This window comes from Schistocerca serialis, unplaced genomic scaffold (genome assembly GCF_023864345.2).
Source record: "Schistocerca serialis cubense isolate TAMUIC-IGC-003099 unplaced genomic scaffold, iqSchSeri2.2 HiC_scaffold_1420, whole genome shotgun sequence".
NCBI lineage: Eukaryota > Metazoa > Arthropoda > Insecta > Orthoptera > Acrididae > Schistocerca > Schistocerca serialis.
Window position 1 is genome coordinate 6,085,032 of NW_026047648.1, and position 19,389 is coordinate 6,104,420.

The 19,389-nt window shown below is 42.7% G+C and overlaps 1 long non-coding RNA gene across 1 annotated transcript in view; it reads left to right on the top strand.

The window, feature by feature from the left end:
- Positions 1-13,865, top strand: part of LOC126442996 (uncharacterized) — a 29,219-nt gene extending 15,354 nt beyond the window's left edge. Inside the window, exons 3-4 of the long non-coding RNA XR_007581801.1 lie at positions 11,027-11,138; positions 13,005-13,865. This is a non-coding gene — a long non-coding RNA (uncharacterized LOC126442996). The remainder of the gene's footprint in view (positions 1-11,026; positions 11,139-13,004) is intronic.
- Positions 13,866-19,389: the final 5,524 nt, after the last annotated feature.

Here is a 19,389-nt window from a genome sequence, read left to right on the forward strand (position 1 = left end):
TAGCAACAGGCAGCAAAACGTCATTATTCACAATGTTGATAACGGCTGTGATGTGGGATCTGAGTGGGGTAGGGTCAAATGCGGTTTGCCCCAGGGATCAGTGTTGGGGCCACTCCTGTTACTTATTTATGTAAATCATGTGCCCTTTAGTATTAAGGGTAACTAAAATATTTGTTTGCTGAGGACACTAGCTTGGTAGTAAGGGATGTTGTGTGCAACACTGTCTCAGTTTCAAATAGTGCAGTTCATGACATAAGTTCATGGCTTGTAGAAAATAAACTAATGCTAAATCACAGTAAGACTCAGTTTGTACAGTTTCTAACACAAAATTCAACAAATTCTGATGTTTTAATTTCACAGTATGGACATAAGATTAGTGAAACTGAACAGTTCAAATTTCTCTGAGTGTTCAGATAGATAGTAAACTTTTGTGGAAAGCCCACATTCAGGATCTTGTTCAAAGACTTAAGGGGCTCCGGAACGCCCTATACTTGCAATGTTAAAATAACGCTTATAAATTACATCTTTCCTCACAAAGTATTGGAGTAGGAAGTTGAACTTTTTACAGATTATTTATTGGAATATGGGCTACAACTTAGCACAGGGATTTTACAAAATTTTAGTTCAGTTATTAAAGATGATTTTTTTCAATTGTAATGAAAATTCACAACATTTTTTTGCAATTTTTTATTTATATATTCAAAAATATACAGTTTTTTGGAAAAAGGCTGTGTCAAATTATGCAGAAGGTACTGTGTAACATTTACTGAAAGTTTGAAACAAATATGTTTGGAAGATCCTTAGAAAACATGTAATTAGTATGAGAAAATAAAAGTTTTGGGAATCGAGCGACAAAGATTGGATTAACTTTTTAGTGCATTCCAGGTCCATAGGACGGATTATCTTCATCCTCTGCAAACTCCTCCTCCAGCTTCCTCTTGTTCCTCCTCCTGTTTACTCTTGCTTGTATTTCTAGACTCTTTACAGCCCTGTCTGCAGCCCGAAGGTGTTCCTTGTCTAAAGCAAGCATCGCTCGTTGTTGTGTTCGTAGATTTTGCTACCATTTTCTTCAGTTGCAGTTACTGCAACACTGTTCCAAAAGGTGGTCATGTATGAACACTTATCACATTTCAGTTGTATTTCACTAGCAAGTCCTACGTGCTTTATTATGGAGAGTTCCAGACCAACTTCACTACAATGAATACATCTTACACAGTTTGAAAAAATTCCTTTGAGAACCGACATATCAAATAATTCATTCACATCCGATTCGCCCATAAAACATTCATATTTTTCACTCATTGAACCAAGCTTCTTCTGTGAAGTATTTTCTTTCCGACTTTGACTGCTATGGGCAGGTGTACTTGAGAGGTTAGGTTCACTCACTTGGTTATCGTCTTTATTGTTTACAGTAATAACACATACCTTTGGCTTTCCAACATTTCTCCTTTTCTTAAAAGCCTTCAGAGGATTTCTAATAACTTTACTTTCACTCATTATTATACTTCAACAAAACAGAGACTCAAGAAACAGAATTAATTACGAATATTTTCGAGATAACGACAGAGTAAATAAACATGAAACAATCGACAATCACACCAGCGATATATATTGAACCATCACAGGTTAGCCACAACACATACTTTCTCACATTACTAAAATGTACCTGATGAACACGGACGTTAATAATAACACCATTTGACAGCAGTTTAACAGCGCCACAGTGGGTCACGCCCATGTAGAACACATTTCAAAAAAAATTTAAAAATAGTTGTACTCTTCGGAATTGAATAAATTATATATCTATTAAAAGGTAATAGTCTGCAGATTCAGAAAACGCAAAAAAGTAAAAATTGAACTTTTCATGATTTTGAGCCTTTCCGGAGCCCCTTAATGTTTCCATTTTTACTATTGAAATGGTATCCAAAGTAAGTGAGCATTCAACACGAAAATTAGTCTACTTTGCTTATTTTCATTCGCTTATGTCGTATGGTATTATATTTTGGAGTAACTCTTCCCGTTCTTCTTGTTAACAATATTACCTTATTCCCAAGAATAAGCAGCTTTCACTCTGTTAATACTCGGCAAAAATAAAATTTGCATTTGCATTGGACTTCCTTAACTCTTGTGTGGAAATGTGTGCAGTATACTGCTGCACCCATTTTCAATAAGCTACCACAAGAATTCAAAAATCTTAGCAGTAATCCACGTGCGTTCAAGTCGAAACGTGAAGTTTCCTCATGCGTCACTCCTTCTATTCTGTTTAGGTTTTCCTTGAAAGCTTAAGCTGATTCTTGTTGTATTGTTGTTTGCATTTACGTAAACTTACGGATTGACTTTTTTCGGTTTCAGAAACATTTTATTTTTATGTATTATTACTTTTATGTTGTAATTTCATGTACTGATATGTTCCATGACCTTGGAGATTTGCTCCTCAATTTGGTCCTATGGAACTTGACTTGTAAATAAAAATAAATAAATGCTGGATTATCAATTCAGGAAGTTCGTCAATCATCGATTAAATGCATTGACAGAATTATAAAGAAAATGTTGCAATGCTATTTAACCATGAAAAAATGGCCAAACTGTTCCAAATGGTTGAAACTAAATTTATGCTTGAAGCTGCTGATGTTCTGGCTGTAGCACTGGAGTATTTGGTAGAAATGTAAGAGATTGATAAGGAGCATGTGCTGAAAGAAATAAAGAGATTTTAGGCATCTCTGTACAAATCGATAAGTGTGTGGAAGTTGCTCTTAGATTGATGGCCTAGGAAACCTTCAAATTTATAATTAGATGGGACTTCCACGAATCATTACTCTGTGTGTCACTTACAGTGCAATACTTCTGGATCATTTGTCTCTGTCACATCATCAGAGAGCAGTTTCTCTGAAACTAATGATGAATCTAGAATGACTAGCCAGTCGAGCCATTTTATCAATTGAAAGGAGATGAATTTAAATGACATAATTGAGAATGTTGTTAAAATGAAGGCACAAACATACGTACAATAGCAATATTTATAACAACTAGTGTCTTGTACTGTGGTGACCAAACTGTTACTGTAATTTTACAGGCTTTGTTTTCAGGCATCAAAATAAAAGGTAATTTTCTTATTTTGTTGCTCTCTACCTGATAATTGCTGTGCTAAATGCTGATATACACTGCAAGTTTCGACCGATATCTTTGAGTATGTATATTACTGTTCAGGCCAGTTCAGTTCAATTACGGTTACATAAATATGTGGATGCTGGATACCACATTTGTATGGAAATGACATCTGTTGGACTCAAATGGTTTTCAGCTTGCAGGGATAGCTTGTATATTAGAGAAAGAAGAGAGAAGTGTGAAACAGTGCAGTGGGTCCAAAAAAATGTTATTACGTGGTACAGAGGGGGATTTCTCACTCTACAAAGAGCCCGAGGAAGAGGAATCTGCATTTTATAAATATTTTAGAAAGTTCAAACGCAATTTTTTGTTAAAACAGACTGTTGTGACCTGCCATCACACCCTGTGAGAAACAATTTGTTCAAGGTTAAGTTTAGTTACTGGTTCGGTGCAAATTTTTGTGCAATAGTGATATTGTCCTCAATACCTTTCCCTTCAAGATTTAGAAATTTTCTTTACATTGTGTCTTTGGCTTTTAATAGTTAAACTTCATTGCAGTGAACTAGTGAAACCAAGTAAATGTTGACCACTGATGCTTCCAAAACTGTTTCACACACAGTCCAGAGCGCTATTTTACAGTAAATAAGCCTGCCACAAATATGTATGTAAACAAGACTCTGATACATTAGTTGTTGTTATTGTGGTCTTCAGTCCTGAGACTGGTTTGATGCAGCTCTCCATGCTACCCTGTCCTGTGCAACCTTCATCTCACTTTACGTACTGCAACCTACATCCTACTGAATTTGCTTAGTGTATTCATCTCTTGGTCTCCCCCTATGATTTTTACCCTCCACGCTGCCCTCTGGTACTAAATTGGTGATCCCATGATGCCTCAGAACCTGTAAACCAACCAATCCCTTCTTCTAGTCAAGTTGTGCCACAAACTCCTCTTCTCGCCAATTCTATTCAATACTTCATCATTAGTTATGTGATCTATCCATCTAATCCTCAGCATACTTCTGTGGCACCACATTTCGAAAGCTTCTATTCTCTTCTTGTCCAAACTATTTATCGTCCATGTTTCACTTCCATACATGGCTACACTCCATACAAATACTTTCAGAAACAACTTCCTGACATTTAAATCTATACTCAATGTTAACAAATTTCTCTTCTTCAGAAACGCTTTCCTTGCCATTGCCAGTCTACATTTTATATCCTCTTTACTTCGACTATCGTCAGTTATTTTGCTCCCCAAATAGCAAAACTCCTTTACTACTTCAAGTGTCTCATTTCCTAATCTAATTATCTCGGCATAACCCGACTCAATTCGACTACTTTCCATTATCCTCATTTTGCTTTTGTTGATGTTTATCTTATATGCTGCTTTCAAGACACTGTTCATTCCGTTCAACTGCTCTTCCAAGTCCTTTGCTGTCTTTGACAGAATTACAATGTCATCGGCGAACCTGAAAGTTTTTATTTCTTCTCCATGGATTTTAATACCTACTACGAATTTTTGTTTCCTTTACTGCTTGCTCAATATACAGGTTGAATAACATTGGGGAGAGGCTACAACCCTGCCTCACTCCTTTCCCAACCACTGCTTCCCTTTCGTGCACCTCGACTCTCATAACTGCCATCTGGTTTCTGTACAAATTGTAAATAGCCTTTCGCTCCCTGTATGTTACCCCTGCCACCTTCAGAATTTGAAAGAGAGTATGCCAGACAACATTGTCAAAAGCTTCCTCTCAGTCTACAAATGCTAGAAACGTGGGTTTGCCTTTCCTTAATCTTTCTTCTAAGATAAGTCGTAGGGTCAGTATTGCCTCACGTGTTCCAATATTTCTACGGAATCCAAACTGATCTTCCCCGAGGTTGGCTTCTACCAGTTTTTCCATTCGTCTGTAAAGAATTCTCTTCAGTATTTTGCAGCTGTGACTTATTAAACTGATAGTTCGGTAATTTGCACATCTGTCGACACCTGCTTTCTTTGGGATTGGAATTATTATATTCTTCTAGAAGTCTGAGGTATACTACACACAAAATACTTTGCCATTGTTGCAGCCAAAATGCTGCCTCACTGTGAATGTTGTTCTCCAACATGGAATTAATTGGCTGACATTCATACGCAGCTGGAAATCGTCCCGAGTATTGTCAAAAGATAGGCAGTTGCTGCAAAGCGGTGCGTCGGGAGAGCTGCCGAGAGCTGTGTACCTCCTGTACTGGTACCGGAGGTACCTCAAGTACCGTCCTCTCCTGTAAGTCGAGTGTCCTCTGCAGAAAGTACAGGAGCTGCCATTACTTGTGCACTCAAATGTAAGTGGCACGTCAGTGGTAGATCCGGGCCTGCCGTACAACGTGGAAGGGGACCGGGGAGGACTCGGGGTGTCGTACCGATCCCCGTAACCGACGAGTTGGAGTTGAAGTTTTTCACTGACACTGGAACTGACTCTGTGGGACTCACTTCACCTGTTTGTGGGGAAACCTGTTTTATCCGAGTCAGGAGGAGGCAAACGCAAAAGTGTAGGGGTCTACTAATTGTAGGCAGTTCGAACATACGGCGAATGATGGTACCACTTGGAGAAATGGCTGCAAGAATCGGGAAAGGACACCGGGAGCCCTCAGTGTGTCTGCTCGAGGGTGTTATTCAGTATGCTGAAGAGCCTATTCCAGCAGCCATTGAAGGGACAGCATCCAACCGACTGCACGTTATCCCACACTTTAGAACAAATGCCTGTCCGGGCTCTGAGGTCATTCTTGGGTCATTCCAGTGACTGGAATAGACAGCTGAGAAGACCCGACTTGTGCTTAGTTTGTAATGGAGCTTACCAATAGAGCCCATTTTTTTGTGAGACATTATACGATAATTAAAGTAGTTTTCGAAAACTGATCACTTAGTATGATCATAAGGTAGGTCTTGCGATCAATTCAAATTTGGAAGTATATTTAAATTAAAACTTTTATTATTTCTAAAAGTTTGACTTGCATTATTTATATGTACAATTTTCTCACTCTTATTATTATTGTCACTGAATTATCCATTATGCTATTTGATATTTCACGCAACTTCAAAATGTAGTATCAATAATCGATACAGAAATTGTAAGTTCTTTGTCGATACAACTCTGAGGTCATTGGTCAGCAACGTGATTTTGGCCACTCGCGTTTTGGCTGCGGTCGAGAGTTGTTGTTTTTGTGTGTTTCTCGATAAATATGTGGTATCCACAGTGCACGTGGTACTTTATTTTTGTGATCAGAGATTTTCTAAACAAAAATAGTGGACTCCTGCTTCGTGATTTCGGTCGGTCTGGTAATAGTCAAAACCCACACCTTTTTCATCTGGAGCAGCAAAGGAATCGATCGTCGCCTAGACGACGAAGCCACGTGCACGGTGGCTATTCGGCAGCGTCAAGATAAGTGACATCGTGATTATCTCTACAGATTACTTTACATCTGTCAGCCACACCGTGACGGTGTCTTTACGGGAATAACTTTGCATCGTAGTAGTGAGGGTCCGTGATAAGTTTTAACGAAGCTCACAATTTGCTGCACTGTTCGCAGAACTGATCGTGGCCGCTCGTTTCCGAGTCGAGTGGATGACTGAACCGGAGACTCTGAAGATTGTGTGACAAGCTAGGCTGTCACTTCCTGGACCTGTGCTATAGGGCTGAGAACTGCAGGGTCCCCTTAAATGAATCAGGTGTGCCCTATACGGCAGACGGCAGTAGTCAGGTAGCAGACTGTGTGTGGGGTGCGATTTTTAGATTAGACGGCTCTCCGTCCAGTCCAGACAGTGATACTTGTACGATACAGGGAAGTATCAGTGTAAGATAGAAATAAATGTCTCCCGCAGGTGAGAGTATTAAAATCTTAACGGTTAACTCTCGAAGCGTTTGCAACAGTGCCAGAGTTTGAAGTGCTCGTGAAATGCGGTGAAGGTTGCATAACACTAGGTACAGAAAGCTGGTTGAAAACTGAAATTGATGGCGGTTAGATTTTCGGGAAAAATTTGAGTGTATATTGACAGGATAGGCAGTTGGGGAATGGAGGTGGTGTATTTGTTGCAGTAGAAAAGAGTCGTATCGACTGAGATAGAAATTGAAACTTCATATTGTTGGAGCGAGGCGCAGTATCGATGGCGGGTGTAAAATACTTTTATCCTTCTGTCACCCACCAGACTCGTCTCCTGATGTAACAGAAACCTTCAGAGAAAGCTTCGGTTCACTTGCACGTACGAGTTCCCCGATCGTACTGTAATCGTCGGTGGAGACTTTAATCGTCAGACAGTTAATTGGGAAAATTAGTTCTGTTTCTGGTGGGCACGATAAGACGAGCTGTGAAAATTTACTAAATGCCTTAACTGAAAACTACTAGAACAAATAGTTAGGGGCACCGCTCGTGATGGAAATGTGTTGGATCTATTGGCAACAAGCAGATCTGACTTCTTTGAGGATGTCAGCATCGAAACTAGTATCAGTGAGCGTGATGCAGTTGTGGCGACAGTGAGTACCAAAGTAAAAAGGACAACTAAAACAAGCAGAAACTAGATAAAAAATCAGTCGTGTCATATCTCACTGAAGAACTTCAAACTTCCAGCACAGTGCAGGAGTGTGTACAGGAACTACGGGTAAAGTTTAAAAGAACAGCTGACCATGTGCTGGATGGATACGTACCCAGTAGAACAGCTAATAATGAGAGAGAACCTCCACAGTATACAGCTACTGTGGAGAAACTTCTAAAGAAACGGAGTTTACTATGTAATAGGCATAAAACAAAGCGTCGGGCTACAGATAGAGAGATGCCGAATGAAATGTCAGCTGTTAAGAGCAGTGTGTGATGCCTTCAGTGACTGACAGCAGAATGTTGTAGCGTGATATTTCACAAAACCCAAAGAAATTCTGGTCATATGTAAAGGCTGACACCAAAGTTGTGTCCAGCCCCTAGCAAAAGAGCCAGGGACTGTAATTGAGGTTAGCAAACCAAAAGCTGAAATGCTTAACTTCATTTTCAAATGTTCTTTTACAAAGGGAAATCCAGGCGAATTACCCTAATTTAATACTTATAACACAGAAAAGGTGAATGGAAGCGAGTATTAATGGTGTTGAGAAAAAAATCTGAAATCCTTAAAATTGGACAGCTCTAGTGCCCTATGGAATCCTTCTGATTCTATACTGAATTTGCTGCTGAGTTAGCCCTCTTCTTACTATAATCTATTGTAGATCTCTCGAACAAAAGAACTCTGCCCAGTTCTAGGAAAAAAGTGCAGGCCACAGCCGTGTACAAGAAGGGTAGAAGTGATCCACAAAACAACCGTCCAATATCCTTGACGTAGGTTTGTTGTAGAATCTTAGAATGTATCCCGAGTTCAAACATTATGAGGTATTGTGAACAGTGTGACCACCTCAATGCCAGGCAGCACGGATCTTGAAAATGTCAGTCACGAGTAACCCAACTCGCACTTCTCTCGCAGACGTACTGAAAACTTTTCATCGAGGTAATCGGGTAGTTGCAGTATTTCTCCACTTGTGATAAGCATTTGACTCGGTACCACAGCTCAGGGGTGTCAAGTGAAATTTGTGACCGAATTGGGGACCTTTTCGTGTGGAGGACACAGTGTGTTATCTTGGGTGGAGAGTTGTCATCTGATGTAGATGTAACTTTAGGTGTGCCCCAGGGAAATGTGTTGGGACCACTGCTGTTCATGTTGTGTATTAATAACCGTACAGACAATGTTAATAGTAAAATCAGACTTTCTGCAGCTGATGCAGTTATCTGCAATTAAGTACTATCTAAGAGAAGCTGCATATTCATATATTTATTCAGTCAGATCCTGAGAAGATTTCAAAGTGGTGCAACAATTGTAAACTTGCTTTAAATGCTCAGAAATGTAAAATTTTGCAGTTCACATAACGAAAAAAATGTAGTACCCAATGACTATAATATCAGAGTATCACTGCTGGAATCGGCCTACTCGTACAAATACCTAGGTTTAACACTTTGTAGGGATATGAAATGGAAAGATCACATAGGATCAGTTGTAGGCAAAGCAGGTGGTGGGCTTCAGTTCATTGGTAGAGTACTGGGGAAGTGCAGTCGGTCTACAGGCGAGACTGCTTACAAACCACTCGTCTGACTGGTTCTAGAATATTGCTCAGGAGTGTGGGACCCATACCAAATAGGACTAGCAGGATATGTTGAACGTGTACAGGCCAGCACGAATGGTTTCAGGTTTGTCTGATTCGTGGTAGTGTGTCGCAGAGACTGAAGGAACCGAACTTCGAGACTCTGGAAGACCGATGTGAAATATCCCGAGAAAGTCTACGAACAAAGTTTTGAGGACTCGCTTTAAATGCTGACTCTTGGAATATACGACAACCCCCCTACGTATCGCTCAAATAGGGATCGTGAGGATAAGATTAAAATAATTACTGTAGGTACAGAGGCATTCGATCGTCTCGCACTGTGTACGTGAACGAAATGGGAAGAAACCCTAATACTGGTACAGTGGGACGTACACTCTGCCATGCACCTCACAGTGGTTTGCAGATGCAATGCCTGAAGGTTTCAGTCCATTTCTTTATCGAACATTATAAATGCCTGACCACTTCCAGATATATTCCACTTAATACCGGTACTCTGGTTTTAACCATAGTATCTCTTCCGCTTAAAGTTGCATGCATACTGCCATCCATTTCATTGTAAAATATTAAATAATATAGCGGTATGTATAGAAGTCCACTTTAGAAATGTAGTATAGAGCAAGTAATGAAGTACACTCGTGTTCTACAATTCGTAAGCTACCTCACTGCTTCAATTAATCTTTTGTCATTCATTATAGAATTAAACATTTTAACAAAATAAACAACAAAATGGAACAAATTATACCAAATAACAAAAATAACTAATAGAAATAACACAAAATGTGTGACAAAACAAAGTTAGGAGATACATATGTCACTGTATATCGGAAGGAAATGCGTTTCTGGATCGTGTGATAAATGCGTGATGTCGGCCATCAAAACTTTCTTCCTGAGAAACCTCGACAGTGATTTGATGGCCAATGTGGACGCCGCCATTTGAAATGCATTGTGGAATGTTTAGACGCGACATGACGTGAGGTGACGTGATGGGCAGTGAAAACTGACCTTCATTAGAGCATTGACTACATACATTATCAATACTTCACTCTTTTCTGAAGCATCCGACTCATTTTGTACAGAGTGGACACTACAAGCACATAAATTTGTAACTCCGACTGGGGACCTTGTTTATTTTTGCTGCCCTAGGCCTGCAGTAGTTTAACTTGCCACTGCATCTCAATATATAAAAACCTTGAACTAATGGCAATTTTCATACCAAGTGTTGATGGAAAAGCACATCAGCCTCACACTGTCAAAATTAACAGATCCAGTGATCTTTCTAGCGATTATTGAACATTTCTTGTCACTTCAGATTTTGGTGATGCCTGCTTTGCTCCAGACTGCCGAGCAGAGAATGATTGAATGTAGTGTGGCACTGTCAATTACTGACTTTTGCTTATCCCTTGGGTAGCTGCCTCATTGTCATCATATGTATGCAATTGGACTGTATTTGGATTTAAATACATATTACTAAAATGTATTCAGTGTTGAACTGCTGTTAGTGTGTGACAGTGGATGCAGATGCGTAGAAAATGCTGTGCGTGTACTTGGCTTGACAATATTTTATATCTTAGAAGCATGTCCAGTTGTTTGTGCTCAATAAAAACAGAAAACAAAAAATGTGATGATTACATGTTTACTGGCAATTCATAGTTAAGACAACTATGTAAATTAGTGTGAATCTGTGTGTGAATGATAATTAATGTGAAATCAATCTGTGTTAAAATGTTCAATTTGCTGTTAAGATGTTAATGATTCAAATATCTGTTTACGAACAGTTCCCTGCAGCACAAACCAAATCGGAGAAGTTGACGCCTGTGAACATTAATCGTCAGCCTATTTGTTGCCGCAATGGAAGAATCGCTGGACGCTTCGTTGCCGGTCGACACGGTAAGAATGGATCCCTTTTCGTTTCGTTCTTTATTTCATTAATTTGTCCATTGTGATCCGTAGATTTCCTCGAGGCCAAATTCCAGGTCGCTGTATACAGCAACAAACTCAATTGGTACCCTGATGCATTTTTCATAATTTATGTGCAACATACGTGAGTAATACAAGGTGTAAAACTTTGCTTCTGCCATTTTTTTCCCCCGGCATTTGAGGCTTTAATGAAACAAATTGGTTACACACGTATCATTCAAAGTATTTTCCATCGCTGGCCACTACGTTCTCCCATCTTCCGGGCAGTGTACGAATCCCACGTCGAAAAAATGGTTCATCTTTTGAAGTGATCCACGAATTGATCCAATTTGTGACTTCTTTGTGAGATCTGAAGTGTTGGTCAGCCAGGCCGTGCGCCATTGATCTAAACAGGTGATAGTCAGAGGGAGCAATGTCAGGACAATACGGCGGGTGGGGTACGACTTCCCATTTTAACGTTTCAAAGTACGTTTTGACCCTTTTGCAATGTGGGGTCGAGTGTTGTCATACTGCAAAATCCCTTTATCATACCTCCCACTGTATTGTGGCCGTTTGTCTTCGAACACTCTGCTCAAACATATTGTGTTTGATAACGAGCACCTGTGATTGTTTAACTTGGTTTCAACACCTCATTGTACACGACACAGAGCTGGTCCCACCAAATGCAGAGCACGATCTTTGAGCTGTGAATATTCGGTTTGTCCCCAGTCCCAATGCGATGCAGAAATCCCTTTCGTTTTTTGCCTCTGAAGCAACTGTTCACAAACGCCATTCAGTCTCTCTCGGTTTCAGCTCACACGGGACTCCAAGTTCCTACTTTCTGAATCGTGCCCATAGCCTCGAGACGTTTTGAATAGGCTCGCTGTGTCACTCCCACTAATCGTGCCAATTCTTCCCGAGTTTGACGCGAGTGTTCACTCGGCAGTGTCTCCAATTCTGCATCTTCGAAAACATTCTCTCTTCCACCGCTATGCCGGTCTGCGAAGTTAAAATCACTCACGAAACGTTCTTTCACTTATACCGTACATAATAGAGAGCGTTCAATAAGACTAACCTGCTGTTCTCTTCATATTGAAACTAAACAGTAACACCTCCCGCAAATGACTAGAATTAGGCTCGTAAACTGACATTTTCAATCCAGAACAACTTTATGGTGCAGACACAAATCGACTAATGTTTGAACGAGGTTATGTTGACCGAGGGCCGAGCTAACTGCCTGACATCTGCGATCTGTTTCTTTCGACCACTACTTCCCATTGTCGCCACCTATCGGTAAACGGCAAAAGCAAAGTTGTACACCTAGTACGTATTGGAATACGTGTCGCAGACGTGTCTGTTACGATACAGCTTTCCTGAATTTACTTTGCAGTTTCAGTTATTGTGATGAAACGTGCTACAGATCACTCCTGTTACCACACACTATATCCCGTATTCACGTTCGTTGGCTTCGTTAACTGCAGTCAGATTAGACCTCGTGCTATGCAACAGATCAGTCTGTGCACACCACCGAAAAACACCTAAAGGTTCAACTGTTAATGACTGATATTCGAGAGGTGTGAACACGAACTTCTGTTCGGAAAGCCCGAGAGATTTTTGAACAAAGTCAAAGGCAGTAGTTCAGGAAGTATCACGTGTGGAAGGAAGACAGTATGAGGAGGAGAAAGGGTGGGTGTGGAAGGGGGGGAAGAGGAGTGGATACATATTTCAGTAATTTGGTGGCACTTGATGTGTGGCATACCAGTCTTTTATTTGTTTTACTTACAGCATCGTATCACAGGCCTGCGTTACATGGCATGAATCCCCCTCAGAGTGTCAATTACTACCTTCCTGTTGTAGGCTATGGCGAGCTGGAGAGGTCTTCAGCAGCAGCAGCAGCAGTCACCGGCGGCCGCGGACTCGACCACACCCACCCGCAGTGTCACTCCCACCGCGGCCGCTTCACCACGCGCCGCAGTGGTCTGCAGAACTGCCTGCCTCTCGCTGTCCCTCACATCTCTGTTCACTCTGGGGACCGGCAGGAGCTTTGCGGCACCCTGTCTGTTGTATCCTGCCGCTATGTGGAGGCCGCCCTGCTGCCACTTGTTCTGCATGTTGACATCGGCCCCCGACTGCGGCAGAATTCCGCTGTACAGTGCGGTGGAGTGTAGCCGCGTTCGCGCCGGTTGTTCGCGTCTGTTCCCCTGGCAGAGACCTCGAGGACTTTGGCCGCGTCTCCGTTCCCTGTGCATTTTGAATCTGCTTCTCGATGTCTTGCTCCTTTGCCGTATTATTTTCCACGGAAATGTGTTGCCGCAGTGGAAAATCTGAAAGTCTTTATAACCGTGCCAATTACGCGCTAAAAACCCAGTACTGTGAGCAGCGTGTAAGACTTGACAACTTGGTCCAGTATGGGGAAGGAGATTTTGAGGTTAAACAGAATTACTTGACAACATTTGTAGAACTGAAAGTAATGTCAGAGGGTGGTGTTCCACATTACATCTGACTTGGGAAGCACCCTACAAAATCCCCTGTTCAGGGTTACCTTTGCTAACCCAGAAAATTAATTTTTGGCAGGCCACGTATTTGAGGCATATCCTGTAATTTTAATGTGCGGAATTTCAAATTGAACTGTGGCCTCGGGCGTAGATCCTTAAGCGGGGATTTGCATATTATTTAATGTGATTGAAGATATCTGAGTAAAACAAATTTTCATTTCAACATGTAAATGTATTCACTAAAACCATCTATTAACTTCACGTACAAAAATTGATTGTCAAAACTGTTAACAAGTCTGTTGGTGTTGAAATTCTGTTTAATGACTGAGTGTATAGCGGTGTTACTGGTTCACCTGTGAATTTACACACTGATAAACCACAGTGAAAACTGAAACTTTGAGATGGGATCAAAAAATACCTGGAATGCTGCAGTTGGATGTGCACGCTTTGTTGTTACGTGTTGTGGTACTAGGTGGTGTTGGTTAGGGGTATTCCACGTGGCTCAGGAAGCTGGCATCAGTTGGAGTTCAGTGGTTTGTTTGTTGTGCTCTGTTGTTAGTGTTTCTGTTCGCTTCCCTTGGCATTTAATGACACGGTTGACAACGAGCAGAGAGTCTGCATGAAATTTTGTTTCCTGTCGGGGAAAACTGCAGCAGAGACTATTGGGATGCTTCGGCAAGCCTTTAGTGACGATGCTTTGGAGAAATCGCAGGGCTAAGAGTGGTTCTCTTATTTCAGATCTCGCAAAACATCGACTGAAAAGTGCCACACTGTGGTTGTACTTAGACATCAAGAAATGATGAAAACGATTGCCACAATCAATCAAACTAGCAATTCTCAGAGGACCATTGACCAAATTTCTCAGGAAAGAAAAGTGTCACGGAGCACAGTCCAGTAAATCTTAACTGAAGATTTGCACACGAGACTGAGTCTGCAAAATTTGTTCCTCGCTCACTCGCAGGTGACTGAACAGAAAACCACGTTAATGTTTGCCACGGTTCGAAGAGTGAAATGCAAAACTGTCCAACTGCCGGATGAGAGTCAGTACTACGGGTACAATCTGGAGTCGAGGAGTAAAAGCGAGTGCGGAGCCAGTGGAAAACTCGAACATTGCCACGGCCCGACATGAAAACAGTGTTTATCTATGTTTTTGATATGAATGGAATTGTTTACAGGGAGTGTGTTGTTCCAGACAGTTTGTGAGCCGATATTTTTATGAGGATGTGTTAGGAAGATTCGAAGGTGTGTGCAGTGAATATGGCCAGAACTGGGGAAAAATGGGAACTGGTTGCTCCAGCGAGACAATGCTCCAGCCGTCACAGCTCCGACAGGCCGACAGTCTGTGGCAAAACGTGACACGGTGCTTGTCCCTCGTCCACCCTCTCACCCAATCTCACTCTGTCTGACTTTTTTTTTATTTTCACGGACGAAGCGAAGTCCAAAAGGAAACTGAATTGGTGATGTAGATGACGTCAAAGAAAACGCACTGACGGCTTCGAACAGTATCCTGCCACGAGAGTTCCAGAACTGTTTCCGGCAGTGGCGAAAGCATCGGGCTAAGTGTACCGTTGCACACGGATGATACTTTGAAGGGGACTAAAATACTGTAAATGTAGGGTTCAATAAAATGCAAAATAAAAATTCCAGTTACTGTGCCCCCTAGTAAACTCGCAATTACAGACAAAGTAGTGATCGAAAGCTCGGTGTGTAACCTCAGAAATTTGCATTCGACACATGACTGTCGATCTCGAGACGGGCAGTAGCGTGTAATTCCACAGTGCCGCTTAAAATGCTCGCCACATTTGCAACTGTGGTGTTCCGTGCTGTCCTCTGCTGACAAGCGGGCCCTCTGTGGACGGCACTCGGTCAAAACTCTGAGGTGCCGCAGTTTACGTCCCAACTCGAACTGACAGGTCCCACGTGGAATTGACCGTGACCCAATTCGGAGGCATTGCGTGCTCTGCCACGACTCGATGCCTAGTCCCCGATGTGGCCACCGCCGGTACGGAATGGCTAGTCTTCGAAATTTTGGTAGTGTGTTATACCCTGCGAGAAGTGCTGGATGCTCCCCTTCACCTTAAAGGCGAGACGAGGGGACCATTTCCTGCCCGTTTCCCGGACGTAGGGATTCGAGGAAACGAACTCACCACTGCGGCTGCCGGGGAGGCTCGCTCCCTTCAGACTCTCGCTCACTGTAGATCCCCCCCTCCCCCCCTCCCCATGTACGCTGTCCCCCCATTTCTGACCGGGAAGGCCACGTGTCGGCAGGACTTTCAGTTGTTGAAAGTGAGGAGTAATGAACTACGTTCTGTAAAACGTTCAGTGTGTCCTTGGGTTACTTCCTTCCACCTGGGAGGGTCTGAAGGAGTAACCGTTATACAGCTCGTAGTGGAACATTCTACATTGACACGTGGCTTCTTTTTAAGATGCAAGACTGCCCCCAGCTTCTCACAGATGTGGGACACAGACATCAGCATGAGGTATTTTGAGTGTGTGTTATATGTCGATACGAGTGTCGATCTGGCTCTCCCGTAGGACTTGCCCTCTATTGTAACTGATAATGAGGCGAGTAGTGTTCGTGTTTCAAGATTTTGTCTGATTTCCGGAAATTTTTCCCAAATATAGAATGTCAGATTTTAACGTGTCACAGAGTGGCTCGGTCACTGATTATTTATAAGTAGTCACCTAGCGACACACACCTGACTCCTTGTTAATGATGTCTTTACTGGTACTTCATCCACTATTTCATCTAGTTGTCGTGCAGCATCTCGTCGGGATTTTATTACGGGCTTTCCTGCAGCTCACATTATTGTGGTTGCCTTACAGTTCTCGAAGGGGAATGCAACTCGGTTTTCCATTTTATTGCCGTTTTTTGAAATAAGATTGTTCTCTGTGCTCGTCGGTACATCATTAACACGAGAGCACTGACGGCCTGGCTGTTCGGTGCCTTTAGTCGTAAATAGTCATCTCATTCCCACCTGACAGTGCAGTTACCAAATTAAAGAACACTGCGGCCCAACAGCAACTGCTCCCCCCCCCCCCCCCCCCCCTGCCGCCCCCAACTGGAGAAACTCGTCAAAAATAGCGCATCACGTCTGAGGTCAGTCGCAAAATAACTCGCCCCTACTACTAAAAACACTCTCCTCAGCTTTGTGTCTGACGTTCACTCTCTGATATGCCAACCACGCGTTTTCTGATCTATGTTGCTGGCCTAGCACCAGGGTTTTATCTGCAGCATCGTATGACAGAACTGTGTTACACGGGACAAGTCACCATCACTGTACCGGGTTCCACTGTCTGGTTGCAGACCAGGGAAAGCTGTTCATTGTACTGGCCACAATCGCAAAGGTGGATAACACTTTGGTGCACCCCCCCCCCCCCCCCCCCAGGGGGGAGGGGGGGGGGAAATAACGTCATTTCCATGAATAAATTCATAAAACTAGTAGTTTATTAACGAAAGTGAACGTATTCAGTATGCCATTATTCAGTATGTCTTAACAATCAAAATGTCCAAAAATGTCTCTTTACTTTTTAAAGGTGACATCGGAAAGATGTGCTCCCATTCGGTGTTCACACTCTAACAGCCTGTTACGAAAACTCTGCAATGCGCGGTGTAGGAAATCTCGGGGAGTGGCAGTGATTTCATTTTCAATGTTCTCCTTCAGTTCATGGATTGTTGCAGGACGTGTACGGTACACCTCGCCTTTAAGATATCCCCACAGGAAGAAGGGATCTCGCAGGCCGTGCAATGTCACCGTTACATGAAATAATGCGTCTTCCAAACAATTGACGAACTGCTGCCATCGATTGTCGAGCAGTGGGTGACGTGGCTCTGTCCTGCTGAAACCACACGTTTTCGACGTTAACATTAAGCTCGTACAGTCTCGGTGTAATGAATGTTAGAAGCATTTCAACATATCGAGCGGATGTTACTGTCACTGCACTACCATCCTCACGTTCAAAAAAATAAGGGCCGATAACACCGTGACATGATTCAGCACACCGTATTGTGACCTTGGCGCTATGTAGTGGTCGCTGTTGAAACTCACAAAGATTGTCCTGTGCCCGATAACGAAAATTCTGTTTGTTCACGAATCCGTTCAGGTGGAAATGGGCTTCGTCTGATATCCATAAGTTACCAAGGAAATTCGCGTCCTCGTTGATTTTAGCCAATATCTGGCTACTAAACTCCACATGTGTTCGTGTAAGTGTTGCGCAATCTGAAACTTATAGGGATGGAAGTCTAATTCGTGCAGTATTCTCCGTAAGCTTCATCGCTTAATCCCTAGCGAAGATGCGTGCTGTCGAACGGAGTGGCGAGGACTTCTCTCGATTGCAGCCCTAGCAGCTGCAATGTTCTCTGGGGTACGTACCGTCGGAATGCCACCTGGAGGTTTCTTTTCAAGGCAGATCCTGTTTCTTCAAAATTACACACCCACGTTGTAATCGCATGCGCAGATGGGACGCGTCTGTGACGTCCGAGCTGGCAATGCTGTCAGAATGTTCTCTGTGCGGCAGTCGCACTATCACCATTTTTGTAAAATGCCCTCACGGCTACTGCACGTTCCGCACCAGTCCAGTTCTCCACGATTACTAAATGGCAATGCGTTCACATCAGTTGTGCAAAGTTTCGAACATCTGCCGGTGCTACAGTGCTGCCAACTGTAACGTTCAAAATTTCCCGTTCCCCTGCGCCACCCTGTACAAACATAAAAACAGTGCATGTGCGAGATATACCTAGTGGCGACGTTAGTCAGTTTAGGAATATTAGTGTCTCTAGAAGGAAGCACAATGCTTCACGTTCGGATTTTGTCGGTGGAACTGATAGTCTCTCTCTCTACATGTCTATCCCATATCTGCATTAAGTCATCAGCACTATAGATTGTAAATCACGAGACTGACTTCAAAAATATTGCACGAGGATATGAAAATTTCAAAATACCTTCAAAGAAGAAATCATTTACGGAGTGTGTCTGTCGACAAAATACACGTGTATTGACGGTGCCGATTGTGGACCGTGTGAGATTTACATTACTGCATCACGGATGGAAGGAAACTTGAGGGTCGTCTCAAACCGTTACTTCGAAAGTGTGAATTTTATGCAAACTCGATTCTTTTTCTTCGACTGACTGCAAAACTAGTGCCGTCGGCTGTGGGCAGCTAGCCGCCCCGTCTCGTCAGTCTTCCGTTCTCCAGACGTCCGGGGAGGCCCCGGGAGATCGGCTCGACGGCGGTGTCCGTCAGGCGAGAGTACACGTGCCGTGAGGCCGGCACTGCACGGTCTGCCACGTCCTCCGGTGTCGAACCCAGGACCGATTAGTCTTGACGAGCCTCCTTGTGGAGAGGGAGCTCACAATTGTCTGCAGCTGGCAGTAGTTTTGCCCACTCCCACTCCCCTTCCCTTGCGGCAGCTCGCCCGTGTACACTTCACGGAGGAGATGGTGCCTGACGACAACCTCAGTGTCCAGTATGTGGTCACAGTCTCTGGCAAATTGTGATGCACCGGTCTGCAGCCGCACGAGTGCGAAGGCGGGGCTGTTAATGACAAGTGGTGCTCTTACCTTGCCGTATCTGGTAATCATTTTATGGAACGTAACATCAAACTGCTGAATTTCAGGTGGAATTTTATTAAATTTAATCAGATACAGAGTAAGGAAATAAACATTTGAATTTATTACATTCTTACACATTCGAATGAATATTGGAGGTTGGCTACGTGTGAAACCACTGTGGCAAATCTTAGAGAT